The sequence below is a fragment of the Octopus bimaculoides genome, chromosome 2 (assembly GCF_046866305.1).
Source record: "Octopus bimaculoides isolate indiv1 chromosome 2, ASM4686630v1, whole genome shotgun sequence".
In the NCBI taxonomy this organism is placed as follows: domain Eukaryota; kingdom Metazoa; phylum Mollusca; class Cephalopoda; order Octopoda; family Octopodidae; genus Octopus; species Octopus bimaculoides.
Genome location: NC_142929.1, coordinates 128,017,609 through 128,024,754, shown reverse-complemented (window position 1 = coordinate 128,024,754; position 7,146 = coordinate 128,017,609). Strand labels below are relative to the sequence as shown.

General features: G+C 40.6%; 1 non-coding gene across 1 annotated transcript; it reads left to right on the top strand.

Annotated features, from left to right (window-relative positions):
• The first annotated feature begins 1,632 nt into the window (after positions 1 to 1,632).
• On the top strand, positions 1,633 to 1,763 carry LOC128247142 (U4 spliceosomal RNA). Its single transcript, XR_016240885.1, has one exon. It is a non-coding gene; the product is annotated as a U4 spliceosomal RNA (small nuclear RNA).
• Positions 1,764 to 7,146: the final 5,383 nt, after the last annotated feature.

Here is a 7,146-nt window from a genome sequence, read left to right as displayed (position 1 = left end):
TGTGTCCTTGAGTGAGGCACATCATTTTAGAATTTTCCAATGTTTCACTGTGTTGAGAGTGCGAGATCTGAGAGCATAACCATACATATATGTGCATGTAAATATATATGTATGTGTGCCAGAGCAGTTGTCTGGTTTCCATGCTAGTGGCCTGTAAATAGCACCATTTGAGCGTAATCGTTACTAGTGTTGCCTTCCAGCACTGGTGGCACATTAGAAAATCATTCAAGCGAGGTCATTGCCAGTGCTGCTGGACTGGCTCCCGTGCAGGTGACACGTAGAAAACACCTTTTAGAGCATGGCCGTTGCCAGTACCGTGTCACTGGCCCTCGTGCTGGTGGTACGTAAAAGCACCCACTACACTCTCGGAGTGGTTATCGTTAGGAAGGGCATCCAGCTGTAGGAACTCTGTCAGATCAGATCGGAGTCTGGTGTAGCCATCTGGTTCACCAGTCCTCAGTCAAATCGTTCATGCTAGCATGGAAAGCGAACGTTAAACGATGATGATGATGATGATGATGATGATGTGTGAATTTATATACAAGGTGGTATCAAAAAGTTCCTGGACTGGTTCTGTAGCATGCCAAGAGATGGCAGCACACAATTCTGTGCACAGTGAGAGCAAGCAGTGACCTTCATGAGGCAGTGTGTCAAGTGGCATGATTGTGTTTACTTTGCTAGTTGTGAAACTTGTGTTTTCGTGATCACATGTATGCTGTGGTCTGTGATTTTGGAACAAAGTTGGAACAAAAAGCCAACATGAAATTTTGCATTAAACTTGGGAATGCTGCTACCGAGACATTGAGTATGCTTCAGCGAGCTCATGGTGATGAGGCAATGGGCCGTAAACAATGCTTCGAGTGACAATGGTGCTTCAGAAAGCGCGACAGAGCCACAGCTCAATCAAGAGCATGCTCATTGTTCTTTGTGAAATCTGCAGTATTGTGCATCGAGAATTCATCTCCCAGGGCCAGACCATCAGTCAAGAGTACTTCTGTGATGTTTTGAAGCATTTGAAGGAGGACATTTGGCAGAAGCAACTAGATCTGTGGATCATTTTTATCATTGTTATTAAGATGGTGAGCTAGCAGAATCATTAACACACTGGACAGTGCTTGGTGGCATTTCTTCAGGGTTTTTATGTTCTGAGTTCAAATTCTGGCAAGGATATCTTAGCCTTTCATCCTTTCGGAGTTGATAAAATAAGTACCAGCCAAGTACCAGGTCCTTGTAATCAACTAATCCCCTAAGAACTTCAGTCACTGTGCCTATAGTAGGAATGATTATTATTATTATTTATGTTGTCAGTGCCGCTGGACTGGCTCCCGTGCAGGTGGCACGTAAAAAACACCTTTTTGAGCATGGCCGTTGCCAGTACTGTGTGACTGGCCCTCATGCCGGAGGCATGTAAAAGCATCCGCTACACTCTCAGAGTGGTTGGCGTTAGGAAGGGCATCCAGCTGTAGAAACTCTGCCGGATCAGATTGGAGCCTGGTGCAGCCTTCTGGCTTGCCAGTCCTCAGTCAAACCGTCCAACCCAAGCTAGCATGGAAAGCGGACGTTAAACGATGATGATGATGATGATGATGATGATGATGATGATGATGATGATGATGATGATGATGATGACCAAATTAAAAGCAGAAGTGGTACCATAGCCAGTGAGAGTTATCTGAGGTGTGGTTATTGCTAGATGAAAGCTACTTTATATACTCATGTAAAAGTCGAATTTTTTAGACCATTTTTTAGGGTCAAATTTATGGGGTCGACTATTACATGGATACTACTTTTGAGGGGCTGAAATTCAAGCTAGAATCTGAAGTACTGTACCAGCAGCAGAAACCCAATTGATCTCTAAACGAATGAAAACAAGAACACAATGAATTACTGTAATATTACCAATTCTATGCATCAAAACACATGTCCTAGTAAATAACAAAACCCATAAACAAGACTGCGTAGCTCTTATAAATATTTGCACTTTCTCTTTAAAAAAAAAAAGTTGCAGGATGTCAGGTGCAGTGGTGTTTGCTGTTCGCTAATACTACTGTTTGAAACATGTTTCTCACCATGTAAACAGACGAGCATATGACGTATGTGTTTATTGTATTTGGAGATGATGAAAATATGAAGGTCACATGGTAACCACTGATCTAGCAATTAATTGAATGTTTTTAGGCTTACCAAAGTCATGCCTTTGTACGAATTCAAACAGTGTGGTTTGCCACTGTTCATCAATAGTGCAAGTGGAGGTGCAATGGCCCAGTGGTTAGGGCAGTGGATTCGCGGTCATAGGATCGCGGTTTCGATTCCCAGACCGGACGTTGTGAGTGTTTATTGAGTGAAAACACCTAAAGCTCCACGAGGCTCCGGCAGGGGATGGTGGCAAACCCTGCTGTACTCTTCCACCACAACTTTCTCTCACTCTTACTTCCTGTTTCTGTTGTGCCTGTAATTCAAAGGGTCAACCTTGTCACACTGTGTCACGCTGAATATCCCTGAGAACTACATTAATGGTACACGTGTCTGTGGAGTGCTCAGCCACTTGCACGTTAATTTCACAAGCAGGCTGTTCCGTTGATCGGATCAACTGGAACCCTTGATGTCGTAACCGATGGACTGCCAACATCAATAGTGCTCTCTGTGAAACATGTTTCTCACCATGTAAATAACGAGTGTATGATGCATGTGTTTATTGCGCTTGAAGATGTATGCAGGCTTGCAGCATATCCTGTGCCTTCTTTTAGTAATGGTGATGTAGCACCCATCAACAAATGTGTAGTGCTCGCTATTAAATGGTGTTTTACTTATAAGCACCAAGTATTCCATTATAAGCACCAAGCATTCCATCAATAGAGCAGGCTACAGTAAGGTAGCCACATAATTTTGCAACAGTGCTATTTCTACGTACAGGATAAAACAGTGCCTCAACCCACAAATGTTGTCCTGTTGTTCGTGAAATACTAGGGTTGACTTGTATGCGGGGTGTATGGAAAATCACCAATTTTTTGGCCTAGAATAGGGTGTCAACTTTTACATGAGATCGACTATTACTTGAGTATATATGGTATTATTTATACTAAATCAAAAGTAGTGAGCTACTAGAATTGCTAGCAGGCCAACTGGCAGAAACGTTAGCACGCCAGGCGAAATGCTTAGCGGTATTTCGTCTGCCGTTACGTTCTGAGTTCAAATTCCGCCAAGGTCGACTTAATCCCTTTGTCTGTTCTTGTTTGTCCCCTCTATGTTTAGCCCCTTGTGAGCAGTAAAGAAATAAGAATTGTTAGCAGGCCAGGCATTTAGTGGCATTTCATCTGTCTTTATGTTCTCAATTCGAATCTCTCTGAGATCAACTTTGCCTTTCATATTTTGTGGGGTTTGATAAAAATAAGTACCAGTCAAATACTGGGATTCATGTAATCGAATTAACCCCTCTCCTCTCCTGAACTTGTTGGCCTTGTGCCAAAATTTGAAATTATTATTAATACCAAATAAGCAAATTATTTCCCTTATATCAATCAGATTTAAAAGCAATAACAACTACTAACACACACACACACACACACACACACACACAACCACACACACACACACACACACACACACACACACACACACACACACACACACACACACACACACATTGGTATAAAACTAATTCTTGAACAGATTCAGAGCAAACCTTGATGAGAGAGGGCACGTCCTTGAAGATGTCGCAAATAGCAACGAAAGGACTTTCACTAACAAACAACCAATTAATTGTTTAACCATGCGCAGGAGTGGCTGTGTGGTAAGTAGCTTGCTTACCAACCACATGGTTCCAGGTTCAGTCCCACTGCGTGGCACCTTGGGCAAGTGTCTTCTACTATAGCCTCAGGCCGACCAAAGCCTTGTGAGTGGATTTGGTAGACGGAAACTGAAAGAAGCCCGTCGTATATATGCATATATATATGTGTATGTGTGTGCATATGTTTGTGTGTCTGTGTTTGTCCCCCTAGCACTGCTTGACAACCGATGCTGGTGTGTTTATGTCCCCGTCACTTAGCGGTTCGGCAAAAGACACCGATAGAATAAGTACTAGGCTTACAAAGAATAAGTTCCGGGGTCGATTTGCTCAACTAAAAGCGGTGCTCCAGCATGGCCGCAGTCATATGACTGAAACAAGTAAAAGAGTAAAAGAATTGAAAAGTTAGTTGGTTACATATTAAACTAATTGACTAACAATAAAGAAATGATATGGAATCAGTGCATGTGTCATTACCTCCACCTTAGCAAAGGCGGAGGTATTGTTTGCAGTCATGTTTGTTTGTTTGTCCGTGGACAAGATATCTCAAGAACCACTGGATGGATTCAGATGAAACTTTCAAGGATGTTTGACCTCGTCAGTAGCACATACTGATTAGATTTTGGGATTGATCCGGTACTGGACAAAGGTTCTGGATTATTTTTCCTGTTTTTTTACTTAATTTTTGAGAGTGGTCAAGTTCATTTTTAGGATTCCCATTTGGGAGAGCAGTTGAGTTTATTTCAGATATTCTCATTTTAAAAATCATCTCTGGCTAATCGTTGAGAGGACGTTGGTGTTGCCTTGACAGAGGTTTGCGCTCTCTGAGTGCTCTTGTTATTGTTGGCATAATGACCTTCCCAAGACACAACAAGAATTATTCTGAATTTAAGTATAAAATATTTATAATTGATATCTTTTGAGATGAAGTATTTGTATTGCAATAATTTTTTTTTTCAAGCCTTGTAACCATATCTGTATGAAGCAAAATGTTCAGGGAACTTGTAAGGAATACAACATTCAAAAAGAATCTTTTAAAAAAATAGAAAAAAACTTAAAATCGGAATTAAAGCTTTGAAAATATCGTTTCTACTCTCTGGTGAAAAATAAACCGAACGGTGCTGTTAAGTGGTGGCTTGCTGATTTTTGCTCTTTTAAGAAATGTTTTGTTCATTGCTATGAGGAAGATGACAATGATGACGACGATGATGATGATGATGATGATGATGAGGAGGAGGAGGAGGAGGAGGAGGAGGAGGAAGATGATGTTGATCATGATGATGAAGATGACGATAGATGACGATTGATGATGATGATGATGATGACGACGATCATAGTGGCAGTGGTGGTTGTGGTGTGGTAGTTGAGGCATTGCTTGTTATGATGACACTTATAATGATGATGATGATGAAGACTACATCAACGACAATGACGATGATAATGATGACTTTGAGGATGATGATGATGATGATGATGCTGACGGTGGTGGCAGTAGTGGAGGTGGTAATGATGATAATGCTGATGATGACTTTGATGGTGATGATGACGGAGACACTATCAACGACCATGATGATGATGACAATAGTGGTGGTGGTGGTGGTGGTGGTGGTAATGATGATGATGGTGGTGGTGGTAATGATGTTGATGATGATGATGATGACGACGATGTCGAGAGCAACTGCAGTAATATCTATAAAAAGAATGGAAGCCTCGCAGGGACATGTGATCTTAGTGCGATAAATATTTTGTTTTGGAGTATTGAAGGTTAATGGTAGTTTTGTAAGAACAAGTGAGCATGACAGAAGAAATCCAGCGTGATGCAGCTTTGGGTGAGAAATGTCTGCTTACATTTTGCAGGCAGAATTAGAAAGATGTGGTGTGTACGGATTGTATTTCTCTGAAGCAGTTTCAAGAAATTCTGTTACCATAATAGATATATCAAGCTGCTTATTGTTTCTAACACAAATGTAAGAGAAGATAGCTTCAAGATTCTCATTTCTAGGTCTGTAATTCAAACTGAATTTATGTAGTCATAGGATGAATAATAAAGAAATTTTCTGAGCTAAGTTAGTCTATTTAAAAACTCAGGATTCTGCTCAAAGCATAGCAAATTGGTTGATGCTTTGGAGACTGAAATGAGACAGTTGGGTGCAGCTGCTTGGCATGGCACAGCTAACTGAATGTTCGGCCTATTTTTGGTGACCCTATGTTTAAAAATGAAAACAAACAAACATAGTCAAACACGTGCAGGTATGGCTGTGTGGTAAGAAGCTTGCTTCCCAACCACATGGTTCTGGGTTCAGTCCCTCTGTGTAGCACCTTGAGCAAGTCTTTTCTACTATAGCCTACTATAGCCTCAGGCCAACTAAAACCTTGTGAGTGAATTTGGTGGATGGAAACTGAAAGAATCCTGTCGTGTATATATATGTGTGTGTGTGTGTGTGTATGTATACATATACATATATATGTATACATATATATGTATATACTTATGTATGTGTCCTTGTGTCTGTGTTTGCTCCCCACACCATCACTTTGTGTTTTATCACCCCACCATTGCTTCACAACCGATGTTGGTGTATTTACATCCTCATAACTTAGCAGTTCAGCAAAAGTCTCTGATAAAATAGGTACTAGGTTTACAAAGAAGTCTTTGGGGGTTGATCTCATTGACTAAAAACTCTTTATGGCAGTGCTCCAACATGGCCAGTCAAATGACTAAAACAAGTAAAAGAATAATCACACACACAAACACACACACATGTGTGTGCTTGTGTAGAAATAATTACATACAGTTAAGAATAATGAAAGAGAGAGAGACTACAATTTCATTGAACACTATTTACTTGAACACCTTCCCTCTCCACAAACACATAAAAAAAGAAATAAGCTTACACACATAAACATGGAGAGAGAGAGGGAGGGTGGTGTGAGAGAGAGAGCCAGAGAAGCATTGACACATCTGATGTCAAATAAGTCAATGTCGAATCAGCGATGTCAAATAAGTAGCGTCAAAACAGCCATGCCGAAACATCTACTTTTGGAAGAAATAGAATTCTTGACCCAAGAATATCTACACTTGCCCCAGCTTATTTAAAGAGCTAAAAACAAAACTAGAGATTCTTCATGGACATGGCAGACTTCAAATTTTACTTCATAGCTTTTGTATTTATTGCTATGAAATTAGTTTTTCAAATAATATACAAATATTACATAAGGTGCAGGCATGGATGTGTAGTTAAGAAGTTTGCTCACCAACCATGTGGAAGAGAGAAAATAGTAATTCAGTGAAGGAGAAGTAGTGAGAGTAATAGCCCTGACTGAGAGGGAGTGAGAGAAAGTAATAGCAATGAGAGAAAGGA